Raw genomic sequence first — 27,232 nt, 5'->3', positions numbered from 1 at the left:
TCCCTTCCTATTTACGACTCGCATCGCAATTCAGAGTTGCTTTGTGACCGCGAATGCGGTTGCAAACCAACTTGCAGTTACCACCAGTGTCACACTGGTGGTAACACATTCGCAAAAGGGAAGGGGTCCCTATGGGACCCCTTCCCCTTTGTGAATGTCGACAAAAATATTTTTTCAGAGCAGGCAGTGGTCCTATGGACCACTGCCTACTCTGAAAAAAACTAAACCAAATGGTTTCGGATTTGTTTTCATTTTGCAACTCGTTTTCCTTTAAGGAAAACGGGCTGCAAAATGAAAAAAAAAAACTGCTTTATTTAAAAAGCAGTCACAGACATGGAGGTCTGCTGACTACAGCAGGCCACCATCCCTGTGAGTGCAGGGACTCGCTATGGGGTCGCAAAATGTGACCCACCTCATGAATATTGATGAGGTGGGTCTTTGCGACCCCATAGTGAGTCGCAGTCGGTGTCTGAGACACCGTACTGCATCCAGATTTGCGATTCAGAAATTGCGAGTCGCACCGACTCGCAATTTCCGGATCGCAAATCCAGACCTTCCTACATCTGGCCCTTAATGCCTTTCTCCTGTCATCAGTTTGACCTATGAAGCTCTTTTCTAAAGGTGTAAGCAAGCATGTGAGATGATTCCTGTGTGCATATGCTATTTCAAACGTTTGTGTAGGCTCAAAGAATCCTCTAACCAATATTATATCATTATCCTTAGATACTCTATTCAGATACCTAATAATAGGAACAAAAGAAAATACTACATCGTAGTAAAAGTACTGTATATATTCTTGATCATAGTACCTTGTTAGTAGCAGACTATAACTTATCCCATACGTTAGTGGAAGGCTGTGGTACGTAACTCCTTCCTCTACCGATGAAGGAATTTGCATACCACTAGACAATCCTTTGCATCCATCGTCTCAACATACTCACTCAACAATAGATAGAAGATATTAGAGGAAAGTTCTCTTTGAGCATTAGTATAATCATGCAAATATTTCTCATCTGACTTAAACTTCTCCAAAGCTGTTAGTGCAGTAGTTTCAAAAGCAGTAGTATGGATGGCTCCTTTCGTATCAAAAACAGACATTCCCACAATCACTACATTAAACAAAATCCCACTCATAATTTCCAATCCAGTGCTCAGGTATTTACAGTGCTTAGCATTCCTAACTTGATTATTGAACTCAGCCATGATCTGTAAAGAATCAGAAAGCAGAAGTAACTTAGAAAAGTGCAGCGAAAAATAAAAAATTAAAATATTCTTCTTTCAACAGTTCAGTTTCACATCCAGGAACCCTTATCCTTGTCAATATCGATTAGCAGCTTGTCACATCCGGTGTTCAATGTCAAATCAGGTTAGCAATGTTTCTTCCAGTTGTATTTCAACAGTCTCTTTTCTCAAAAAGGTTTTTCAGATTGGCTCAACAGTTCATCTTCTTGATCACCTTCAGGTTACATCAAAATATTCACTCAGAACCTCTCTATCAAAACAAAAAGACATACAGTTGTGCTGCCTTTCGTTTGTAGCTGCATATGCCCATTCAGGACCCGCATGTCTTCGAATTGCTATTCTCTTTCTTTTCAACTTGTGGTCACCATTTAACTCTCCTTCATTTAATTCTTCTTTTCTCGTGGTGTCTACTTCTTCCTCTATTGTTTCATTTATGACCACTTCCTTTCTTTTCTCTAGTCGTGACTCAGGACAATTATCTCCTTTCATCAAACTTTCTGTCCATTTTTTTCTCAGGATTTGACTTTTCTCCTTTTCTTTTTCTATGGTGTTTTCTCTTGATGGACCTGCAACAGGCTCAGGAGGAGTTAAATCACTTTGACTTTGATCCAACTCTACTCCCTCCCAATCTTGGCCTGGCACTTGCTTTGTTTGTTTCTCAGAACCATCTGCTTCTGGGAGAACCCCTGCTGAGCTAGGCTCTCCTGCTGTATCCGTCAAGATTGATTCTTCAGCACCCTTCTGTAAATCTTCACTCTCGTCTCTTACAGGGGTAATAGAACAATCTTTCACAATCTCTTGATCAATTTCAGGCTCTCTTTCTTCCTTTTCTGGTTCAAGTACTGCGACTTGTTTCAAGATTGTTGGTGCACTCAACAATGTTTCTTCATGATCCAGTGGACATGCCACTTTCTTCGGGTGACTCGCATGAATCCAATTCGGAAGTCCTGCATACTTTACAGCTATCATGGTTGTCAGGATCACCTGGTAGGGTCCCCACCAACGAGGCTCCAAACACACCTTGCGCACGTGCTTGCGGACGACAACCCAATCGCCAGCTCTCAGGTTGTTCCCAGGAACATGAATTGGTGGCAGTGTGGCAGACTCCACCTGCTGAGAGAAAGAGTGTCCCACATCAGCCAGACCCTTGCAGCAGTCCAACACCATATCATCTGTAATATTGACAAGTGCATTGGCTGGAACTGCTGGTAATCTCACTGCCTTGCCCAACAGAATCTGGTGGGGCGACAGTCCTGTTTTCTTGTTGGGTATGTTTCTCATTGACATTAACACCAAGGGCAATGATCAGGCCATTTCAAATTTGTAGCTGCACACATTTTTGCCATTCTCGACTTCAGGGTACCATTCATCTGCTCCACTAATCCTGATGCTTCAGGGCGGTAACTACAATGCAACTTCTGCTCGATGTTTAATGCTGCACACAATAACTTAACTCCCTCGTTGTTGAAGTGACTTCCCCTATCTGATTCTAAAGAGATCGGAAACCCGAAAAGTGGTATCAATTCCCAAAGCAGCAACTTCGCTACTGTGAGACTGTCATTCCTACGTGTAGGGTAAGATTCAATCCAGTGACTAAAGATACACACAATCACCAACACGTATCTCAGACCTCCACACACGGGCATCTCAATAAAATCCAATTGCATTCTGCTAAATGGACCTCCTGCTCTCCCAATGTGGCTCAAATTTACCACTGTCCATTTACCCGCATTCACCTGCTGACAGATGATACACCTGTGACAAATCACTTCTGCGGCTTGTCTGAACTTTGGGTTAAACCAGTCAATCTTGAACAACCTGATCATGGCATCTATCCCAATATGTGCTTGTCCATGGTAAAACCTTGCAAACTGTGACAGAAGACTGTTCGGCAAAACCATTTTCCTTTCGTCTGAAACCCACAAATCATCTGGTCTTTGTACACATTGCATCCTAACCCAAGAACGTTTCTCATCTTTGCTGGCACGTCCCTGCAACAATTTCAATTCCTCCAACGTGTCAACCACCCTTAGTGCGTAACCTGTGCATGTCTCATTTTCTGTTTCTAGTAACAATTCCCACTGATCTTTGAACGATATACAGTTCAATGCGCAAAAACTTGATCCGCATATCCATTTCCCATTGAAACAAAGTCTTGTGATTTCACATGAGTGCTGCATTTTACCACGGCAATTTCATGAGGTAACTGAATCGCGTGCAACAACTCCTTAATTCTTTAGCCATTTTTCACTGGAGAACCAGAAGAGGTCAAAAAACCCTCTGTGACCATAGTTGGCCAAAATCATGAACAATTCCAAATCCATATCTGCTATCAATATAGATAGTTACCCTCAATTCGGCAGCAGCATGGCAAGCTCTGGTAAGAGCAACCAATTCTGCCACTTGAGCAGAGTATACGCTCTCAAGCCAAGAGGCTTCCAGGATTCCAGTGATTGCACACACAGCGTATCTGACTCTCAGCAATCATACTGAGTCTCTCAAACATGAGCCATCAACAAAGATAATGTTGTCATTTTCTTCCAATTGGGTATCTTTAATATCAGGCCTCGGTTTGGTGCACATTTCTGTTACCTCAAGACAATCATGTTCTACATCATCAGCATCCTCAACTTCTGTATTTTAATTTTGAAGCAAAGTTGCCGGGTTCAGCACTGTACATATTTTCAACATTACATTTGGTGACCCCAATATGATCGTTTCATATTTCGGCAGTCTTGCATTTGTCATGTGCTGCGTTTTGGTACGGGTTAGCAAGATCTCAACTGAGTGTGGGATCATAACTGTTAAAGGATGTCCCATCACTATGCCTTCACATTGTGCGAGGCTTTGACCAACTGCTGCTACTGCACACCGACAACCCAGTAAGACTGCTGCAACTGGGTCCAAAGTAGCTGAAAAATATGCTACAGGTCAGTTTACACCTCCATGGACCTGTTTCAGGACAGACAGAGAACATGCATCACGTTCATGACAAAACAGAACAAAATGTTTTGTGTAATCAGGCATACCTAAAGCTGGAGCCCTGCACATGCACTCTCTCAACTCGATAAACGCCTTCATTTCTTTCTCTTTCAGCGTTAGGACATCTGGCCCATCCTTAACCGTCAGTCTCACCAATGGCTTGGAGATGACTGAGAAATTCGGGATCCACTGGCGACAGTAGCCCACCATTCCCAGAAACATCCTAACGTCTCTCTGTGTCATTGGGGGATTCATCTGCAACAAGGCGGTCACTCTTTCCCTGGATAACTTCCTCGACCCTTTCTCAATTAGATGACCTAAGTATTTCACCTCTTTTTGACAACACTGCAGCTTCTTTGGGGACACTTTATGCCCATTCTTTCCCAAGTGGTTCAGTAAGGCAATGGAATCGTACTTGCAGTCATCTCTCGTTTTGGATGCAATCAACAAATCATCAATGTACTGTACTAGAGTCGATTGAAAAGGTAATTCCAATGACTCCAAATCCTTCTTCAGTATCTGATTGAAGGTGGAAGGTGATTCTGAAAACCCTTAGGGAATTCGACTCCAACTGTAGACCTTGTCCAAGAATTTGAAACTAAAAAGAAATTGGCTGTCCTCATGAAGAGGCACAGAATAGAATGCTTGGGACAAATCTACTACTGTGAACCACTCTGCATCACATGGAACCTGGAACATAATCACAGCTGGATTTGGCACCACCGGGCAACATTTCACCACTATGTTGTTAATCTTTCTCAAATCTTGGACAATTCAAACTTTTCCCACAATGCTTTCTCAGTCCCATTATAGGTGAATTACATGGACTGCTCATCACTTTCTTCAAAACTCCTTGCTTCACAAAGTCCGCAATTAACTGCGCTACCTGTATAAGGACATCTTGCGCCATTTGGTACTGCGGTACCTGGGGGAACACAGCATTCGGCTTCACACTAACTTTAACTGGTTCTACTCCTTTTATCAGTCCCACTTCCTTTCCTGTCAAGCCCCAAACTTTCTCTCTGACTGTCCCCTGCAAGTCTGCTGGCAGATCAGTCACTGTGAACATTGGGAAGAAGTTAATCTGTCATCTCCGTCTCAGGCTCTGAAACCTGACCATCATCTACTTCATCGTCACTGTTTGTCTGCACCTTAATCCCCTCATTGGAACAGGTGATAGAACACCTTGTCTTGCACAGTAAGTCTCTTCCCAGTAGGGACACAGGACTCGAATCACAAACTACAAACCTTTGCAACCCCTGGAAGGTACCAATCTCAACCTGAACCGGATCTGTGATCGGATTAGCCAAGAGCTGATTCGCCACTCCTACTACCTTGACTGTACGTCCTGAAAGAGGCAGCTTTGGAACCTCTGCACTTCTGACTGTAGAGCGTGTAGCTCCTGTGTCAACCAAGAATGAGACTTTGTGGTCCATCACTTTCCATTGCACGTGAGGGCCCCTTCTGATCTACCTCTAAGGACACTGCAAGCCTGCACTCCTCACCGTCTGAGCTCTCATCCGACCATTCATCGTTTATTCCATTCTCACCACACAATAGGAATTGTTGTACTGCGTTATTTTGACTCATTCCTTGACTTGTGACCTGTTGAGGAAGCATCACCTGTTGCCGTCCCATTGGTGCTAAGGGCAACTGCATTTGCTGTCTAGGTATCAAAGGAACTTGCTGTTGTATTTGCTGCATCTGCATTGGTTGTACACGTGGCATCTGCACTTGTTGCATAGGTTGAAGACCCTGCATCTGAACCATGTTATTCTGAAAGTTCGGATTAGGACCTCTCATCCTTGGTCCTTTAACATTCTGGAATGCATTCACATCATTGCCTTGTTGAACAACACCCTCCTGCACCATCATCGGGCACTCCCGCTTCCAGTGTCCGACGCCCCCGCAAGCATGACAAGGTAACACCTTCTTCATCCCCTGCACATCATTTTGAACCACTACGGTATTCAAATCTGGACCACGGTTCACAAAACATCCTCGACCTCTGCCTCTCACTTGTGCCTGAAACATCCTGTTTCCTTGCGCCTGTTGCACTGTCTGCTGTAAACCATTTCCCTGCATCCCTGCTTGCGCTGCCTTAATTTGCATTACAATCACTTTCTCCTTTAACTTTCTCTACTTCAACTCAATTTCATCACTACAGTATTTCACATACTGCAACACCTCATCAATTGGCTTCGCTTGCCAACAGATCAAATGATTCTTAATCATCTGACTAATCTCAGGTTTCTGTCCTTCAACAAACCTGAACACAAGGTGATTCATGTACTTCGCCTCTATGACCTCTGTACCACTGTAGTGTTTGAACGCCTGCAACAACCTCTCATAGTAGGCATGCATCGACTCTTTGGCCTCCTGCGCTGTTTGATCAATCTTTTGCCAATCAATATTTTGCGGCGACACCTTCTGTTTCAAGAACTCATTCACCTTATAGTAGTAATTCAGGTACTCTTCCCTTTCCGACCGCTCTGCTGTCGCAGGAGTAGTCTGTGGTGAATTTAACTTGTCTAACCATTCATTCAGCTGTTGCGCAGTTAAACCTTGCAAGGAGATATTTCCAGACTGCATTATCGGTGTTTGCAGTACATTCGCACTTGAGATCTGCGGAGTCAGCAGTCCCAAACCTGATTGTCTCATGGTATCTGGAGGAACCCCAATCGGACTGAAGTCTAACAGAGATCTAGATCTTTCTATTGTCTGTTCCACTGGAGTCATCCCTTCAGAGCTCCCTACGAACCCTCCTCTTGTCACTTCTTGGGTCATTACTCCCTGATCACATACACCAGACTTTGCCTGTGCATATAATGGTACTGGCGGACCAACTGTAATAGGTAAGGATATGGCGGCTGGCAGCTGCCTGCTTCCCAAACCCTGTGGAGCTTTAGCTCCCATATTCTGATTCATTATCGGTGCTGTAGCTAACTGCGATCCTGTGACCGAAGTGTAATTCAGAACCATCTGTTGCTGTGCCTGAGGCAGTAAAAGTGGAGTTGGCTCAGTCTGTATTAGCTTTGGTCTTGTATATGCCGGATTTGACGGCACCATCAAATTCGTAGTAGTCTCTCATACTGGGACATTAGAGTAGAGCCTCTGAACCTGTGGTGGCTGCAGCTGTGTCTGCATCTCTGGAGCAGTAGACACACTGACACTGTTCAGTATCGGAACTGGTGTCGCAACAGTATTAACCTGTACCGTGTCCCCTGGTTTTGAGTCGAATTTATAGGACCTGCACTAGTAGTTGGTCTATTATCATCTAGGGCATATGTCGGTGGTCGATCATGTAGCAACTGATTAAGGAACTCATCATCAACTGAGTCATCTGCCTCTGCCCATGACTTCGTAGTCTCCTTTTCTTTACTAGAACCCTTATCCATCTTACAAGTGGCTTTACCTCCTCGGGTTCCGCCTTCTGGAGTTATTGCTGGAAACATCCTAACTCCCTCTACTATTTCTCGTCTCCAAACCCTCTGTGCGCTATCCCATCTAGCTTCTGCTAGTGTCTTTTCTGCTTTCCTCATTCTCCTCTCAAACTTCTGTTGCTGTTGTCGTATTGCCATAAGTTCCCAAATTGCTAGCGCCTCAAACTGTGCTGGCCTCGGAGGTGACTTTTGCTCATTTAACACCCTCCTCAAATTTTCTAAAATCCTTATATTGAACGTTCCGTGCTCCGGAAACGCAAAACACCCTTCTTTCTCTGTTGTTTTGCACCATTGCCTTAGCCAAAGACATGGCGCGACTCCCCTCTCCTCCATTACTGCATAAGCCGGTGTATCCTCTGGGGTGTAGCCTCCCCTACACTCACGGTAATGTACACATCTTCCCTCAAAGCGCTCTTTAGAGCCTTGAAAACTTAATTTTTACATCTTTTATTTTCTAACGATCGAATCAGGAAGTGACTTTAATTCCCAGAACTCTCTTCGCCCACCTTCTCAACCAATTGCCTCTCACGGACGGCTGCCAATCCGTGCGCGACCCTTCTTACTAACTGACCTATCCCCGCACGGCTCCAATGACGTCACACTCACACACTGCGGCTGACAAAGTCTTGCGGCTTGTCTTCCTCACTCTCATTCACACAAAAACTAATGCAATATATTGCGAACACTAACAAAAACTCAAACTTGCCGGTTTACTACAGGAAGGGTAACACAATCGCGTCAGATCTTTCCAGAGATTTAGCTTAGCCTCGCCCGCTACTCTCTCCTTCTCAGATCCCGCACTCGCAAGAAAAATTTGACCCGCAAATTATACTCTCGACTTGTCAATGGGTTGTCCTAGTGCACTTTAGAACTCGCCAAATCTTCGTCGAAGTTTTCATTCACTCACCTTGACTCAAACTCGACTTGTCAACCACGCCCGATTGACCTATTAACCCCGCAAATTACAACATAAACCATCAGTATACTCCGGAGTCTTAGACCACACAGGGTCCCTACATCACCAACAACCATGGGGACATTTTTTTAGCACAAAGCGTCACACCCACATGAAGTTCGCCGACTTCCTTACTCTCATACTGCGGAGTACGCACACTCCTACTAAAACATTACCTGGCCTAAAATTCTCACAAACCTCACAATTCACCTGCGATATGCATAAGCTGTGCAAGCGCAAACCCTACGTTACTCACACTATCACTAGAAAGCCGAAAACATACCCAACTCACTTCAGCAAGCTCTGAGATTCCGGGAAAGTCATTTGGGACTTAGGGGCACATCATATCTCCAATTTTCATTATTTCAAAAACAATTTTCAAACAGTGGTCCCTCATCCTAGGGCCCCAAAGGGCCGAAACCATCCTCTGCTACCAGAACTGATAATGCGTCAGAACCCTGATAAATAAACTCACAAGGAGACACGTCTAGGCCAATGAACCTTTTGACCACGTTTGGGGACTTCTCAGGACGAGATATCTTTTGGCATCACAATCAAAAGATCACTAACCTCATCAATATGCACAGTAACTAATCAATCCAGTTATTCAATAACCTTTAATATAGATCAATACAACGAACGCACCATGACCTTTCAGCCATGAATAACCACACCAAGCTAATTATGAGTTAAGATATTTATTCCCTATTAGTTACAATCTAATATCATGTTTATTCGTCTCAACAATAGCAAGCACATCAAAACCACTATAACTTGGCAACTCGAACAAAACTTTATCAAAGCATAGATCATGAACATTAGAATAAAGCACGACGTTAACATGAATCAACTTTAGCAGAGTATCATTAGTACATTATTCAACAAAGTAAGAATTCAGCCATTTGTCTATTTGCATCCGATATTGGTGAACTCCTTAACTAACCTCGAATTAGCATCAGCATGTTGGGCTTCATGCAAAACAATTTGGTAACATGAATTTGGAAAACATCTAACTATGGTCTCTATTAATAGAGCAGTTAGCACCTAGAAAGAAAAGGCAAACAGACAACTACAATTTATCATCAGATAGTTACCCATCCGAATGAGTAAGCAAGCGGCGTCAGTCTTCGTCCTCAGGACATCAGTCGATTCGCCATCAGCCAGGATAAACAGGTAAGTCTCAGTAGGGCATAGCAAGAAATGGCTCTTCCCACATAAGGAGAAGAAGTGCATAACAGGCAAGGAATAAGGTGAGGATGGTTTAAGGTATGAGACAAAGGCCCTCATTCTGACCCTGGCAGTTCTCTACCACCAGGGCCAACGGGGGCGGGAGCACCGCCGACAGGCCGGCGGTGCTCCCTTGGTCATTCTGACCGCGGCGCTTTGGCCGCGGTCAGAACGGGAAAACCGGCGGTCTCCCGCCGGTTTTCCACTGCCCCTTAGAATCCTCCAAGGCGGCGCAGCTCGCTGCGCCCGAGGGGATTCTGACCCCCCCTACCGCCATCCTGTTCATGGCGGGAAAGCCGCCATGAACAGGATGGCGGTAGGGGGGGTCGCGGGGCCCCCTAACAGGGCCCAACTAGGCTTTTCAGTGTCTGCGATGCAGACACTGAAAAGCGCGACGGGTGCTGCTGCACCCGTCGCACGCCTTCCACTCCGCCGGCTCGATTCCGAGCCGGCTTCCTTGTGGAAGGCGCTTTCCCGCTGGGCCGGCGGGCGATCTGAATCAGATCGCCCGCCGGCCCAGCGGGAAAGTCAGAATACCCCTCGCGGTCTATTGACCGCGGGGCGGTATTCAGGCGGCTTCCGACGGGCGGGCGGCAACCGCCGCCCGCCTAGGTCGGAATGACCACCAAAGTCTCTCAGAATGGCAAAGGGATGATGAGGAAGAATGGCGAGGAATGGCAGAGTAATAGCTCAATAATGGCTGATTTTCTCCTCGGGTCACGACGGTGTCTCAAAACTGTCGAACAAGTCTCTAATTTCCCATTGGGCAATATTTGGTGCATCGTTATCTCTGTCCAATAATCCTTCACACACCTTACTAGAATTTTCACCTAACACAGTTTGCATGCAGTTGATTGGCTCCTGTGATTGACGTTGTCATCGGGTGGAATGTCAGGTAAGAAAAGTTACACTTGTCGCTCCAGTCAGTAGTTCCATTGTCTTCTCCTAGTCCAGGCGACCTTGCACCTGTTGCGAATGTCTCCTTGAGCAAGTCGGGTCCCATGAGAAATAATTTACTACAGTTACACACATATCTCTAGCTTCTGGAAAAGTACAGCTTCGTGTCCTTCAGGAAAGCAGCACATTGCACGTTAGAAAAACACAATTAATATGAATCAAATCAAATCAAATCATAAACATTTATAAAGCGCGCTACTCACCCGTGTGGGTCTCAAGGTGCTAGGGGGATGGGGTTACTGCTGCTCGAAGAGCCAGGTCTTAAGTTGCCTCCGGAAAGCGAGGCGGTCCTGGGTGGTCCTGAGGTTGGTGGGGAGGGAATTCCATGTCTTGGCCGCCAGGTAGGAGAAGGATTTCCCACCTGCCGTGGTGCGGCGGATGCGAGGTACGGCGGCGAGAGCAAGGTTGGCAGAGGGAAGTTGACGGGTGGGTGTGTAGAAACTGAGGCGGCGGTTGAGGTATTCGGGTCCCTTGTTGTGGAGGGCTTTGTGTGCGTGGGTGAGGAGTCGGAAGGTGATCCTTTTGTTGACGGGAAGCCAGTGCAGGTGTCTCAGGTGGCTGTTGCGGGGTATGTCGAGGATGAGGCGGGCGGAGGCATTTTGAATTTGTTGCAGATGTTTCTGGAGTTTAGCGGTGGTTCCTGCGTATAGGGTGTTGCCGTAGTCCAGGCGGCTCGTGACGAGGGCGTGGGTCACGGTCTTTCTGGTGTCAGCAGTAAGATGTCGGCGAGGGGGCTCATGTAGACATTGAAGAGAGTCGGGCTGAGCGAGGAGCCTTGTGGGACGCCGCAGATGATCTCGGTGGGGTCTGAGCGGAAAGGTGGGAGGTAGACTCTTTGGGAGCGGTTGGAGAGGAAGGAGGTGATCCAGTCTAGGGCCTGTCCTTGGATCCCGGTGGAGCGGAGGCGGGATATTAGGGTTCGGTGGCAGACGGTGTCGAAGGCAGCCGAGAGGTCGAGGAGGATGAAAGTTTCTCCGTTGTCCATCAGAGTTCTGATGTCGTCTGTGACTGAGATGAGGGCGGTTTCTGTGCTGTGATTGGCTCGGAATCCGGACTGAGAGGGGTCGAGTAGGTTGTTGTGTTCAAGGAAGTTGGTAAGTTGCTTGTTGACGGTCTTCTCTATGACTTTGGCAGGGAAGGGGAGGAGCGAGATGGGGCGGAAGTTCTTCAGGTCGCTGGGGTCCACCGTAGGTTTCTTCAGTAGGGCGTTGACTTCTGCGTGTTTCCAGCTCTCGGGAAAGGTGGCAGAAGCAAACGAGCTGTTGATGATGGTCTGGAGATGCGGGGCGATGATGTCGTCGGCTTTGTTGAAGATGAAGTGTGGGCAGGGGTCCGAGGGGGCACCGGAGTGGATGGAGTTCATGGTGGCTTTGGTCTCTTCCGTGTTGATGTGAGTCCAGGCGTTGAGGGTGATGGCTGGGGTTGTAGGTTCTGTGGTGGTTGGCTGGGTCTGGTGTCCGAAGCTGTCGTGTAGGTCGGTGATCTTACGATGGAAGAAGGTGGCGAGGGAGTTGCAGAGGTCTTGTGAGGGCGTGATGGCGTTGGCGTTAGGGTTGGAGAGCTCTTTGATAATGTTGAAGAGTTCTTTGCTGTTGTGGGTGTTCTTGTCCAGTCTGTCTGTGAAGGAATTTCTTTTGGTGGCGCGGATCAGTTGGTGGTGTTCGTGGGTAGCGTTCTTGAGGGCAGCCATGTTATCTGCGGTGTGGTCCTTGCGCCAGGCTTTCTCGAGGGTGAGGCAGTTTTTTTTAGATTCCTTGAGGGTGTCTGTGAACCAGAGGGGTTTTTTGGTGTTGGTCTGTCTTGGGAGGCGTCTGAGGGGAGCGAGGTTGTCTGCGCAGTTGGTGATCCAATGCGTGAGGCTGAGGGCTGCGTCGTTGGGGTCGGTGGAGAAGGTGGGTTGTTTGTCGCTGAGAGTGGAGAGAAGCTGTTCCGCTGGGATTTTGTTCCAATGTCGGCGTGGGATGGGTTGTGTGCGGAGGTGGTGAGTCTCGAGTCGGAAGGTGAAGTGGACACATCTGTGGTCGGTCCAGTGTATAGCGGAGGAGTGGCTGAAGGATACGTGGTTGCTGGCGGAGAAGATGGGGTCAAGCGTGTGTCCGGCGATGTGGGTGGGAGTGTTCACCAGTTGCTTGAGACCGAGGTTGGCGAGGTTGTCGAGCAGGGCGGTGGTGTTAGGGTCGTTGTTCTGTTCCAGGTGGAAGTTGAGGTCACCGAGGAGGATGTAGTCCGGCGAGGCAAGGGCGTGCGGGGAGATGAAGTCAGTGATGGAGTCGCTGAAGAGGGCGCGTGGTCCAGGGGGTCTGTAGATGAGAGTTCCTCTGAGGGTGGTCCTGGGGTCGGTGTGGATCTGGAAGTGCAGGTGTTCAGCGGCGAGGGGGGTGTCTTCGGTGGAGGTGGTGACGTTGATGGAGTCCTTGAAGATGATGGCGATTCCTACTCCTACTTGGTTGGTGCGGTCTCTCCTGGAGATCTGGTAGCCGTCGGGGATGGCTATGGCGATGTCGGGGGCCGAAGAGGCGTTCATCCAGGTCTCAGTGATGAAGGCGACGCCCGGTGCAGTGGAGTCCAGGAGGTCCCATAGTTCAATGGCGTGCTTGTGGACGGAGCGTGCGTTGATCAGGATGCATTTGAGGTGGTTGTTGGTGCGTGGGCTGGCGGACGTGGTGGTTTCGCGGTGGAAGGAGAGTTTGCAGGTGTGACATGCGAAGGGTCCGTGGGTACGTTTCGGGTTGGCTTGGAAGCAGGTGCTGGAGCGCCCCGGGTTGAGGGCGTGGAGGGTGATGGGGTTGTAGCGGTGCTGCAGGGTTTGGGAGTGCTGGGGGCCAGGGGTCGTGGCGCTGGGCGCGGTCCAGGCACGGACGGGCACAGACGGGCTTGCCTTTGGCGCGCCAGCGGCGCGCCTGCCGCGCGCGGCCGCGCAGCGGCTGCCATAAGAGGGAGGAGGGGGGGAGGAGGGGTCAGCTGGGGGCAGGGGGCGGGGGACGGGAGGGGGGCGACGAATGGGAGCAGGGGGGGCGGGCCGAGCAGGAGGTGGCAGCGGGAAAGCGGAGGGTGGGGGGGTCAGGTAGAGGGGAGGGGAGAAAAGGATAGGGGAGGGGGGGTTAAAGGTGGAGGGGAGTAAGGAAGAAAGATAGGGGAGGGGGGCTTAAAGGTGGAGGGGAGTAAGTAAGAGAGATAGGGGAAGGGGGGTTAAAGGTGGAGGGGAGTAAGGAAGTAAGATAGGGGGGGTTGAAGGTGGAGGGGAGTAAGGAAGAGAGATAGGGGAGGGGGGGTAAAGGTGGAGGGGAGTAAGGAAGAGAGATAGGGGAGGGGGGTTAAAGGTGGAGGGGAGTAAGGAAGTAAGATGGGGGGGTTAAAGGTGGAGGGGAGTAAGGAAGAGAGATAGGGGAGGGGGAGCGACCTACCCTCGGAGTAGGGAAGAACAGAGAGAAGAGTCAGGAACATAAGAACAGAGGAGAGAAGAGTCAGGAACAGAAGAACAGAGGAGAGAAGAGTCAAGAACAGAAGAACAGAAGAGAGAAGAGCCAGGAACAGAAGAATAGAAGAGAGAAGAGCCTAGAAGAAGGGTAAAGAAGAAGAGGAGAGAAGAGTCAAGAACAGAAGAACAGAAGAGAGAAGAGCCAGGAAGAAGGGTAAAGAAGAAGAGGAGAGAGGAGTCAAGAACAGAAGAACAGAAGAGAGAAGAGCCAAGAAGAAGGGTAAAGAAGAGGAGGAGAGAAGAGTCAAGGAAGAGGAGTCAGGCAGATGAGGAGAGACCTGAGAAGCAGAGGATACGAAGAACACAGATGAAGAACACAGAAGAAGGACAAAGAAGAAGAGAGAACACGCAGGACGGGGTGCAGGGAGGAAAGAAGAACACAGATGAAGAGAGAAGAAAGCACACGCAGGTCGCGGTGCAGAGGAGAAAGAAGAAACACAGATGAAGTATACAGATGAAGAACACAGATGAAGAAAGAAGAAAGAACACGCAGGTCGGGGTGCAGAGGAGAAAGAAGAACACAGATGAAGAACACAGATGAAGAAAGAAGAAAGAACACGCAGGTCGGGGTGCAGAGGAGAAAGAAGAAACACAGATGAAGTACACAGATGAAGAACACAGATGAAGAAAGAAGAAAGAACACGCAGGTCGGGTGCAGAGGAGAGAGAAGAAACACAGATGAAGTACACAGAAGAACACAGAAGAAGGACACAGAAGAAGACCACAGATGAAGAAAGAAGCAGGAAGAGAACGCGGTGAGGAAGAGGAGCGGGGCTGAGGAAGAGCAGAACATGCAGCAAGAGGGCTGCAGATGTCGCGCTGCACCGCGCGGCGCGAGCCGAGCGTTCGGCACAAGCCGCGCGTTCGGCACAAGCCGCGCGTTCGGCTCGGGCCGCGCTCCGCGTCTCTAAGACGCGGCGCGCCCCGAGCCTTTCTTGCACCCTGCGAGGCCCCAGGACTTACTGGGGGCCTCGCGCTGCGCTCTCCCTCCGTCTTGTTGGGGTCTCCTGACCCCTCTTACCTGTTGGGGCTCCCTTTTCTTCTTTTCTGTCTTTCTTCCTTTTTGGGTCTGTTTTCTCCTCTGTCCTTTATGTCTTTTCCCCTTCCCAGGTTACCTCTGTCTTCCCAGCATTCCTCCTTTCCCTATTCTCTATGGTTTCTGCTCCAGTCTATTCTATCTACTTTTCCCTATTCAAGATGGTGTCCTTTTTCTTCCTGTGGGTCACTTCCTGTTTTATGGTATTTAAGGGTGGTTTTTCTTTTCCTCTTTGCGCTGCAACACTCTCTGTTCAGTTAGTGTCCTCGCTCCTGATTTCCTAGTCCTTGGCTCTGGATTTCGCCATTTCTGTGTTACGTCAGTTCCTTTGATTCCTGTTCCTCTGTTCTTGTTCCAGGAATCCCCTGCGAATCATCTGGGAGGTTTTTTCCTCTTCTTCTGAAGGGGTTTTTTCCCTCTGGCGCTACTTTCTCACGGTCACGGTCTGTCCTTGGCGTTTCCTCGCCTACAGCACCGTGGCTACCAGAAAGAGTCGCCCCTTTTTGGGCCAAAGTCGAACCCTCAAGATCCACGCCTCAAGATCTGCAAACTCCAGGCGCAAGCAGCACGTGAGTCGTGACAGATTGCAGCGCCAAACCATCCCGACGTCTTCTAACACCATGGAAGACACTGTGGTAGCTGCGGCGGATCCGGATCAAACTTTGCTAACTACAATTCAGCAACAAGCTCAAGAATTACAGCAACTACGCAGTGAGAATGCTGCGCTGCGACAGGCCTTGGCTTTCCGCAGTGGTGATGTCCCGACGCTCTCCGCCTCTACCCATCGTTTTTCGGGTGAACCAACCAAGCTGCGAGAGTTCCTTGACTCCTTGACAGTGTACTTTGCCTTCCGACCCACCCAATTCTCCCATGACAGAACAAAAGTGGGTTATCTCATCAGTGCCTTATCTGGTCCTGCCTTGGCCTGGGCAACCCCGATGGTATCATCTAACGATCCGGTATTGTCGGATTATTCCGCCTTTGTGAACCGCTTCAAGCTGATGTTTAGTCGTCCGGGATTGGAGGCTTCAGCAGAAGAGGCCTTATGCGATATTCATCAAGGTTCACAAGATGTCCTTCAATACATCACACGCTTTCGTCAACTAGCGGCAGAGACCACCTGGGTGGAACGTACTTTGGTGACTTTGTTTCGTAGAGGACTCAAAGAAGAAATCAAAGACGAACTAGTACATTCCACCAGAGTGGAAGATCTTCGTGGCCTGATGGATCAAGCCCTCTCCATCGAGTATCGCCTTCAGGAACGGAGAGCAGAGAAGAGAAAAAGCAGAGGGTCTTTTCAACCAAGCACCTCACGAGTTTTTCCGCATCGTTCTGAGGAACCTCGCCCTCCTGTCAGAGACACCGAAGGAGAACCCATGCAGGTGGATACAACTCGAGGCCCTCTCTCCCCTAGCGAACGAGAAGATAGACGAAAGAAGGGTTTGTGTTTATACTGCGGATCTGCCGGCCACATACTGCGTACCTGTCCAGTACGTCCATCAAGGCCATCGGGAAACGCCGCTTCCCGTCCTCTGTAAGAAGGGAGGGGACGGGATTAGCAGCTATACCTTCCATCAGTTCTTTCAACGACAATACCACATCCTTGTTCATTTTACCAGTAATGTTACAATTACCTGATGGCCGTCAAGAGAAGACTATGGCACTACTAGATTGTGGAGCTAGTGGCATTTATATGGATAAGAAGTGGGCCACCACTCAACAAGTTCCTATACAACCTAAGGAGGTTCCAGAACAAGTTCACACGGTGGATGGATCTTTGATATCATCGGGTCCAGTAGATACAACTACCCTGATGCTGAATCTACAGATCAGTAACCATCAGGAACACATTTCCTTTGATCTTATAACTTCCCCCAACCATACCATCATTCTTGGAATCCCGTGGTTCATCAGACATAATCCATATGTGAACTGGGCTACCCGGACGGTTTCCTTGTCTTCACAGTTCTGTCACGAGCACTGTTTTGCTTCAGACAAGTATTGGTCGCCTAAGAGGTCAATAATCACGGAGGGTACCACCGGTTCGACCATAAATACAGTCCAAGGAGTTCCTGAACACTATTTGGATTTTCAAGACGTCTTCCAAAAACCTTCCAAACCTGTGTTACCTCCACATCGAGATTACGATTGTGCTATTCCCTTGGAACCTGGCACTATCGTTCCTTTTGGCAGGATGTATTCCCTCACGGAAACTGAAAAGGAAGTACTAAAGGAGTATTTGGATGAAAATATTCAAAGTGGTCTTATTGTTCCATCGTCTTCTCCGGCCGGGGCTCCTCTCTTTTTCGTACCCAAGAAGACAAAGGACCTTCGCCCTTGCCTGGATTTTCGAGGCCTGAATAAAATAACTATTAAAGATCGTTATCCTTTGCCTCTCATAAGGGACATTTTAGAGGCAGTCAGAGGGGCCCAACGGTTTACCAAACTAGATCTACGGGGAGCCTATCACCTCTTACGCATTAAAGAAGGAGATGAGTGGAAAACGGCCTTTAGGACTTCATTTGGTCACTTTGAATACAGGGTAATGCCTTTCGGTCTTACTAATGCCCCGGCAATTTTTCAGAGATTTATGGACTCAGTATTCTCGGATCTCCTGAATCAGACAGTTGTAATCTACCTTGATGATATTCTTATTTATTCCAGAAATCCCGAACTCCATTCTTCCCATGTTAAACAAGTCCTTCAACGACTCCGGGCACATCAACTATTTTGCAAACCCGAAAAGTGTGAGTTTGACCAGACGGAAGTCAAATATCTAGGATATCATTTAAGTACCACCGGAGTAGCCATGGATCAAGAAAAGGTACAAGCTATCCTAGATTGGCCTTCTCCATCTTCCATTAAAGAAACACAATGCTTTCTAGGATTGGCGAACTTCTATCGACAATTCATCGCAGACTTTGCTAAACAAACTAGCCATATAACTCACACTTTAAAGAAGGAAAATCTTGTTAAAGGGTTTGTCTGGACTAAAACTGCTGAAACAGCTTTTCAGGAATTAAAGAAGGCATTTACACAAGCTCCCATCTTAAGACATCCAGAGACCAACAAACGATTTATTGTCGTCACCTATGCTTCTGAAAAGGCCATTGGTGCCGTTCTACTCCAACAACAAGAGGACGATGGTCTTGAACATCCTGTTTTCTATTTGTCTCATATACTCTCTATTGCAGAACAACATTACTCAGTATTGGAAAGAGAATTGTTGGCTCTGAAAACAGCTTGTATTGAATGGAGGCAGTTTCTGATGGGTTCCAAGGAACCTTTTGAAGTGAGAACAGACCATCGAAACTTACAATGTTTACGAAATTTCGTATGCCAAAATAGTCGTCAAGCTCGTTGGGCCTTCTTCTTCAGCCAGTATGATTTCTACATTACATATATTCCTGGCTCCCAAAACATTCTGGCTGATGCTCTATCGCGTCGTTATCCAGATTGTACTCCTGTCCCAGCTCAACCCCTACTGGAACCCAGTAAGATCATTGGGGTAGCCCAGTCTTTTCTGGAGGAGGTACAACTGGAGTACCCCAATCTATCTGATGATGAAATAGAGAACTTAAGGCCTCTTTTACATAAGAGACAAGGATACTATTATTATCACGATCTGTTATTCATTCCCACTAACAGAGTGAGAGAAAAGGCATTACAAATGTGTCATGATTCACCGGTTGCTGGTCATAGAGGCATCAAGGCCACACAAGAACTGTTATCACGATTTTTCTGGTGGCCTACTTGGAAAAAGGATATTGAAACATACGTTCAGGCTTGTCCCACATGCGCTCAAGTCAAGATTCCCCGAACCAGACCTGCGGGTTTACTCCAGCCCTTGCCGGTTCCGCCAACTCCATGGCACACCATCTCCACCGATTTCATGTGTTCGTTACCACTCTCAGCAGGAAACCGGGTAATCATGGTCACTGTGGACTCTTTTACTAAGATGGCTCACTTCACTGCCTTGAAAAAGCTACCTACATCCCAAGAATTAAGCCAGATATTCATTGAACATATCTTCCGTCTTCATGGACTTCCTCATACTCTTATATCTGATAGAGGACCTCAGTACATTTCCCGGTTTTGGAGGTATTTTTGTAAGACACTAAACATCGATAGAGCTCTGTCATCGGGCTTCCATCCTCAGACCAATGGACAGACCGAGCGTCTGAACCAAGGCTTAGAACAATACCTTCGTTGTTTTTGCAACTCAACTCAAAGCAACTGGAACACTTATCTCCCTATCGCTGAATTCTCTTATAATAACTCAGTCCATAGTGCCTCCAAGACCACTCCTTTTTTCTGTTCTTATGGTTTTCATCCTACCTCTTTTCCTACTTCTTCTCTGTCTCCCACTCCCTTACCCGCTATTACTCATTTTTCCAAACGTCTTCTACAAATCCATAGACTGATTCGTTCTAATCTCTTACACACCAAGAGATATATGAAGAAAGTAGCAGACAAGAAACGTAGGGCCACTCCGGACTACCATCCACAGGATAAAGTTTGGCTTTCTTCTAAATTCTTACCCTCACGTCTTTCTCAGAACAAATTCACACCTCGCTATTACGGGCCTTTCCGTATTCTCCAGTTACTTAATCCTGTCACTGTCCGTCTTCACTTGCCTCACACATGGAAGATTCATCCAGTCTTCCATGTCTCCCAACTCAAACCTTATGTACCAGATCCGTACTCCCGTCAGTTTTCCTGTCCTCCTCCTGTCTTAGTGGATGATGTTCCTGAATATGAGGTTCAGGAGATTTGTGACTCTCGTCTTTTTCACACCCGTCTGCAGTATCTGATTCATTGGAAGGGTTATCCTCTCAGTGAGTGTTCTTGGGAAGATGCATCTTCGGTTCATGCTCCTCTTCTGACTCAGCGCTTTCACCGTTTATTTCCTTTCAAACCAGGGCCTTCGGGAGGGGGGCCTACTGTCGCGCCGCACCGCGCGGCACGAGCCGAGCGTTCGGCACAAGCCGCGCGTTCGGCTCGGGCCGCGCTCCGCGTCTCTAAGACGCGGCGCGCCCCGAGCCTTTCTTGCACCCTGCGAGGCCCCAGGACTTACTGGGGGCCTCGCGCTGCGCTCTCCCTCCGTCTTGTTGGGGTCTCCTGACCCCTCTTACCTGTTGGGGCTCCCTTTTCTTCTTTTCTGTCTTTCTTCCTTTTTGGGTCTGTTTTCTCCTCTGTCCTTTATGTCTTTTCCCCTTCCCAGGTTACCTCTGTCTTCCCAGCATTCCTCCTTTCCCTATTCTCTATGGTTTCTGCTCCAGTCTATTCTATCTACTTTTCCCTATTCAAGATGGTGTCCTTTTTCTTCCTGTGGGTCACTTCCTGTTTTATGGTATTTAAGGGTGGTTTTTCTTTTCCTCTTTGCGCTGCAACACTCTCTGTTCAGTTAGTGTCCTCGCTCCTGATTTCCTAGTCCTTGGCTCTGGATTTCGCCATTTCTGTGTTACGTCAGTTCCTTTGATTCCTGTTCCTCTGTTCTTGTTCCAGGAATCCCCTGCGAATCATCTGGGAGGTTTTTTCCTCTTCTTCTGAAGGGGTTTTTTCCCTCTGGCGCTACTTTCTCACGGTCACGGTCTGTCCTTGGCGTTTCCTCGCCTACAGCACCGTGGCTACCAGAAAGAGTCGCCCCTTTTTGGGCCAAAGTCGAACCCTCAAGATCCACGCCTCAAGATCTGCAAACTCCAGGCGCAAGCAGCACGTGAGTCGTGACAGCAGAAGAGGAGCAGAGAGCGAAGGGAAGAAGGACAGCGGAGGTGCGGAGAGAGGTAGGAGGGGAGAGCGGAAGGCAGAAGACAGAGGTACAGAAGAAGAGGTGAGTAGCGCGGGCCGGGCGAAGGGCTGGGCGGGGGGAGTACTGACTGTTTTTTAGCAGGACTTGCTGGGAGGTTTCAGGAGCCTGGGCTGGTGGAGCTGCAGCGGCAGGGGGAGCGACCTACCCTCTGGTCAAGGGTCGCTCCAGACCAGGAGAGCAGGAAGCTAGGCCCAGACCCTTGCTAGGCCCAGACCCTTGCTAACTAAGGCCTAGTGATTAATTTAGCATAACCGAATACAGAACTCTTAATGCTAATACAAAGTCATACATTAGTACATTGTTAATTCATTATTAGTCCGTTTCATTAATCATCGCATACATTGGTGGCCACTCCCCGTGTGCACATTTCAAACGCATACATTATTTTTCTGCCAAGTTAACATATCTTCTATGCGGCTTCATTACACATAATATTGCAAGCTTTTCATGTTAATATTAATTTTAAAAGTCACACTCCAACGCCAACCAGTGGGCCAGGCTGCGAATGCAGTGTTCTGTGCTTGTTCCCCTCTATGAACAACTTACCGCTGTGAGGCCTCCCAAGGTAAATAGCCAGTCTGTCACGCTGCGGTGGCCTTTCAAAAACACCATAAACTCCAATCACTTGCCTCTTTCACCGCCATGCTGCAACAGTCCTTGTTTGTTGGGTGAAGGGAGGTGGGTCTTACAAAATCCAGGGACACTGTCCCAGCCCAAATCAGTGGCTGACCCCGCATTTGCAACCTTTTAGTATGGGCACATTTTCAAAACATGCTCAGCCTCCTATTGGCCGGCAATTTCACAGGCTCTGCTGGCTTTTGTCACCGTTGCCCTTCACCCCTCTCCTACCCACCTGAGGGGGAGGGGGTTCCACTTCGGCCCCATTGCCCCTCCTCCTATCAGGAAACACTGTTACCGGGCCTTTAGTGCCGTTTATTGGTCCGGCCCCTTATGCCCCCGGCACTTTGGTGGGCACCATAAAGGAAAACAAAATTTAAGGTGCTGCAGCCCGCAGCCGGAGTGGCTGTCTCTGGCTAACTATAACCCTGTATTGTGGTGACAGCGTAGGGCAGGCACGTCTTGCCGGAAAAAAACAAGAGGCAAAGCACCACCGCCTGGATCCACGTGGCCTGTGCGCTGTCTGCAGGTGATGGCAGTTCTGTTTATCAACAAAAGCACAGCAGCCACGCACTCCGAAAAGACACAAGTCAGCCTCAGCTACTCATAAAGATGTATTCATTCTTCTGTACTAGGGCAGAGTTCATTGTTGCTAGAAAAACACTGACATAAAATAAAGAAGTGTCTCACGCACCCCTAGGATTCACATTGTGTTGGTCTGACCATGTACGGTGTGTCTTACATCACGTTACATGGTTCACCCCAGCACTGATCATCTGTTTCATTAGTGTGGCACTGTTGTGTGAATATTAATGATATCTAATCATATCCCATGGTGCGCACCAAGACTTAATTAATGTGTATTGAGATGGCATGTATGCTCAGAATAGTGCCGACCAGAACTTGAGTCGAGGGTAGACCCTGGTAGATGGCATCTACCCATTTTTTCACAGGGTGGACGCTGTCTACCCTGCAAAAAATGTATGCCCCATAGAAATATGCTAACCTTGCCCCCGATGTAATTTTTGTAGACACGGGGGCACATTCAGCAGAGCCTACAGTTTGTCTGCTTTTCTTCCGAGCAAAGATGTGCAGGCTGGGAAAGGGCTTGTAAGATTCCAGCTAGGCGCATAACAAAGGCCTAAGTTAAGGGGCCATCAGGCCTCCTTTTGTTGAAGTATTGAAGCTATTGGAAGCCTCACACCTAAAAGCAAACTAGGAGAAACAAAGGCACACAGCTTATCTCTTCTAAGGTACTTGAGAGGGATGTTGTTTTGCTTTGTTCAGACCCTGTATATAAAAAATAAACATGCACTGTAAGAACGTCGGATGGATTGGTTCGTCCCATTATTTACACAAATAAAGATATAAATACCACTATTTTGTTTAATTTCTTTTGTAGCGCATTAGCGATACTCATCCCAACGCGGGGTGTAAGAGCGCTTTACATCACACATATATTTTATGCACGAACAATCAATCATATGTGAGTAAATCAATGTCCTGAATGTGTTACATAAGACAGCAAGGGTTACAAGGTATAGGAGTGACGTGCTTCATAGCTCACTGTGACTTATGATTTATTAACTGCAAGTAACAAAAGGATCTCAGTGTTGAAAGAAGTAACCCACTTACCCATTTATATAAAACAAAATGTGGTACATAATGTGGTTTGCTAGGGACATATTATCTCTCTATGCTACTTTGATTCAAAACTGGAACTAGACAAAACACAGATTTCTCTCTCCAGCAAATGTGTTAACCACCAGAGTTATCCTACCATTATTAATAGTGCCTGAAATTCAGTTGCCACACAAACATCTCTGCAGCAGGGAGCTCAACTCCATAAGATATAGATTTACTGCCACATTTCTCCTTTTTTCCAATTTCTTTTTGGCAGGGTTTAAAAAAATATACATAAAAGTTGAGATCAAGATTTTGCGTTGGGGTTGCTTTGCTTTTTTTGGCACAACCCTGATGCAAAATCTCATTTGTAAAAAAATTGTAATGTGCGCAAATGTACTTATGTTACACCTGCTAAACATAGGTGTTAGGTCTTAGGGTCTGATTTCACTTCTTGTGATGTCAGTTCCTGAGAGGTCATAGGTTGTGATGCTATTCCCTGTGATTCCACATGCGATGTCACACGTCATGATGTCAGGCACCATGATGTCACTAACATACCATCTAAGTTGGTTAGTCCCCCCACTTCTTTTTTTAGGACTTGTTCCCTGCTACCGACGCACTGGCTGCAGCTCCTGTAGGGTGGCTAGGGGATGACCCTGGCCGCTATAAATGCGTAACTAATGGATTTTAGTGAGGTGACGTGGACACCAGCATTAAAATACATTAGTGTAACCCCTGATGCATGATACTTGGCAGGGCTGAATTAGTTTAGTGTTTTATGTTCTAAGCAGCCCAGCGGTCTCATGTCATGCATACTTCTTCAGCCGTTTTATGATATATATATATATATATATATATATATATATATATATATATATATATATATATATATATATATTATGAAATGCACTGAGCAGAAATGATGGAAATAATGTGATCACCCATAAAGTTTGAATGTCAGCAAAATTAGCAGAAAGTGGAACTTTGGAGAAAGGGCTAATTAGCTACAGCGGAATAAGGACTCTGAGAGGAGGTACCTTGTACTATAAATCCCAGAATGCTTCTGAGATGATAACAGGCATGTTAATGAAAACCACTTGAGAAAGACGGAATGTTGAAACTTGTGGTGTTTGATGCTGCTCTGTGGATGAACGGAATCTGCTAAACAAAGCCCCAGGGAGTGCAGCATTGATTGACTGAAATATATATATATATATATATATATATATATATATATACACATAATTAATTATGGGAGGTAGCAAATCATGTGCTGCTGCACATCAAATACATATGTTATTAATGAGTTAAACTTGTGAAAACATATCATCATAAAAATAACTTTACAAAAAATATGCCACTTTACCAAAAAGAAGCACTGTTGCGAATGATGTAAATGTGTTATTAATGAGTTAAACTTGTGACAACATATCATCAAAAAAGCACTCTACTAAAAATAAGGCACTTTACCGAAAAAAAGTACTGTTGTAAATTACGTAAAAATGTAATTTAAGAGTTAAACTTACGCAAACATATCATCAAAGAAAAGCACTTTACTAAAAATAAGACACCTTACCAAACAGAAAGAAGTATTAAAATAGGGAATAAGTCATAGTAAAATTGTGATGTTGTTATGAATTATGCAACCATGTCATTAGTTAGTTTAGTTTGTGATACACTTTACCAAAAGAAACACTGTAAGGAAAAAGGAGCGTTGTACTAATAAACAAGTTAATTTAAGCTAAATCATTTACATGTCATTTTACATGGTCGTTGTATGTATATATACCCTTAGGAAAAAGGTGTGGACAAAAGGGAGGATGTTCCTTTAAATTTGTGTTTTGCACTGCACTATGGGATGGCCAAGTCGAAGGCTTTTGCCGAAATGGGTAGGCCATTTTTCTTAGGTGATACCTCGCACTTTGCACTTTTGATTGTTAAGAAATGAAATAATAAATCTCTTGTAAAAGCAATAATTCCTACCGGATTTGTGCCGTCTCCTGGAAATGCTCGAAGAATAAGCTACGGAGTGCAGCAGGCTCCCTAGGAAAGGACCATAACGAATGCGGTTGTTGGACCATACGAGACAGCACCCAGACATGAGGGATGGGCTTCTTTTCCGGCGCAGAGGAATTGATTTGAATCGGAGTAAATGTCCATTGTCTCTGGCCAGGCCATGACCCAAGGATTGAAAGGAACTTTTCCATGCAAAACAAAGAACAGGTAATGGGATAAGGGGGAAGTTATAACTTTCGTCGAAGGAGGAATCCTGTTGTGTATTGCATCACGGGAACTTGTAGAAGGAGAGGCGGCCACAGTCCGGAATCCCAAAATATAAAAAAAAGTATAGATGAAACGGGGCCAACTAAACACAGTGTGGATCAAAGTAACACCACAGTGTTTAAAGAAGGAAATCTGGTACGGTGTGCTAATTTGGGAAAATAATAAACATTACATGATGTGAGGTCAGCCGGAAGTAATAATGCAGACCACGGTCAATGTCATAAATTGAAAGGGAATGAATGATGATAAAAGGAGAAATAGAGATCAGAACCTAAAATCGCAGGACAAAAATAGTAATGGGCACATAAATATTTGAAATGGAATGTGACAACTGCTCTTGTAGAGAAAACATGTGATCTTAAACAGAAATTTCATCGACAGTGAAACCTTAGCGCCATATGAATTGGGGATAAAATTAGAGCTGCACTGCCATCTACAGTCGAAAGGTTGAAAGGAAGGACTATTCACTAGAGTTTATGTTTCTAATTTGAAGTAATAAGGAACTAAAAAGATATTAGAGCAACGTTTTGTTACACTAATACTCTTGGAATAATGGCTGAAAATAGAACAAAGCGTGATGAGTTCATCAGTGAAATGTTTGATACAGATGGCAGCGAAGTCTCTCACAAAACATGGATGCAAGGAAATGTAAGAGGAACTGATTTCAAAACATTACTGAAAGAGTTGGAAAAAGCACGCACTATGGAAATAAACAAATGGTGGGAAAGTGTTACTCTCAAAAAGTACATTGAATGTAATCGAATCCCAAAAGGATTACCAATATTTATTTTGCAAACATTGAATGATATGGATCCTGACTTATTGAAACAATGTCAAATAGATACAGTGGAGTGTTCAAACACATTAATGAATACCTTAATCATTCATGCTGAAAGGAGGCTTGCACAAGCCACAGAACAGAAAAAATCAAGGAGCTGGAAAAAGCCTTGGAAAAATACAAGGGCACTGAAGAAGGGGCTAGAGGTCTTGAGGAACTTGAAAATAACTGGAGAAGCATGAAAAAGAAGTCCAACCGAAAAAGTTTTAAAAATTCGACAGAGATAAAACTGACTATTTGGCTGGGTAGGTGTATACGTTTGCAAGATGATTTGACGCGTATATAGCAGGCAAGTGATGGATCAAGTCCAGGATAAGCCAGGAAGATCTTCCAGGGTGAAAGGCTCTTAACCTGATCTGTGCCGCGGACGTAATGGTTACGTCCTGCGGCACAGTGCTGCTGTGCCGAGGACGTAACCATTACGTCCTCGGCACACAGCCCAGAGGGAGCGCTCCCGCTCCCTCTGTGTGCTTCTCCCCACACCCCCAAAGGCAGGGATGGAAGGGGAAGCCCTTCCCCTTCCACCCCCACCCCCCCACCCTCCTGTGACGTCAGCAAGCGAGCGCGTGCTGATTTGTCACAGGGTCTCCCCCATCGCGCTGGAAGCTCTGCTTCCAGCGCGATTGAAAGAGAAATGCTCGGCATTTCTCTTTCAATCATGTGGGGGAAGCCCGGAGAGGCTTCAAAGGGAAGGAAATGTATTTCCTTGCCTTTGAAGTCTCTCCCAGCGTTTCA

The 27,232-nt window shown here is 46.7% G+C and overlaps 1 protein-coding gene across 1 annotated transcript in view; it reads right to left on the bottom strand.

Annotated features, from left to right (window-relative positions):
- LOC138284362 (endogenous retrovirus group PABLB member 1 Env polyprotein-like) overlaps positions 1-25,758 on the bottom strand; it is a 149,599-nt gene extending 123,841 nt beyond the window's left edge. Inside the window, exon 1 of the mRNA XM_069223055.1 lies at positions 25,360-25,758. The gene's annotated coding sequence lies outside the window, so the exon portion shown is untranslated. The remainder of the gene's footprint in view (positions 1-25,359) is intronic.
- Between the last annotated feature and the right edge of the window lie 1,474 nt (positions 25,759-27,232).

The sequence above is a fragment of the Pleurodeles waltl genome, chromosome 3_1 (assembly GCF_031143425.1).
Source record: "Pleurodeles waltl isolate 20211129_DDA chromosome 3_1, aPleWal1.hap1.20221129, whole genome shotgun sequence".
NCBI classification, from domain to species: Eukaryota; Metazoa; Chordata; class Amphibia; order Caudata; family Salamandridae; genus Pleurodeles; species Pleurodeles waltl.
This window is presented reverse-complemented; position numbering and strand designations above follow the sequence as displayed.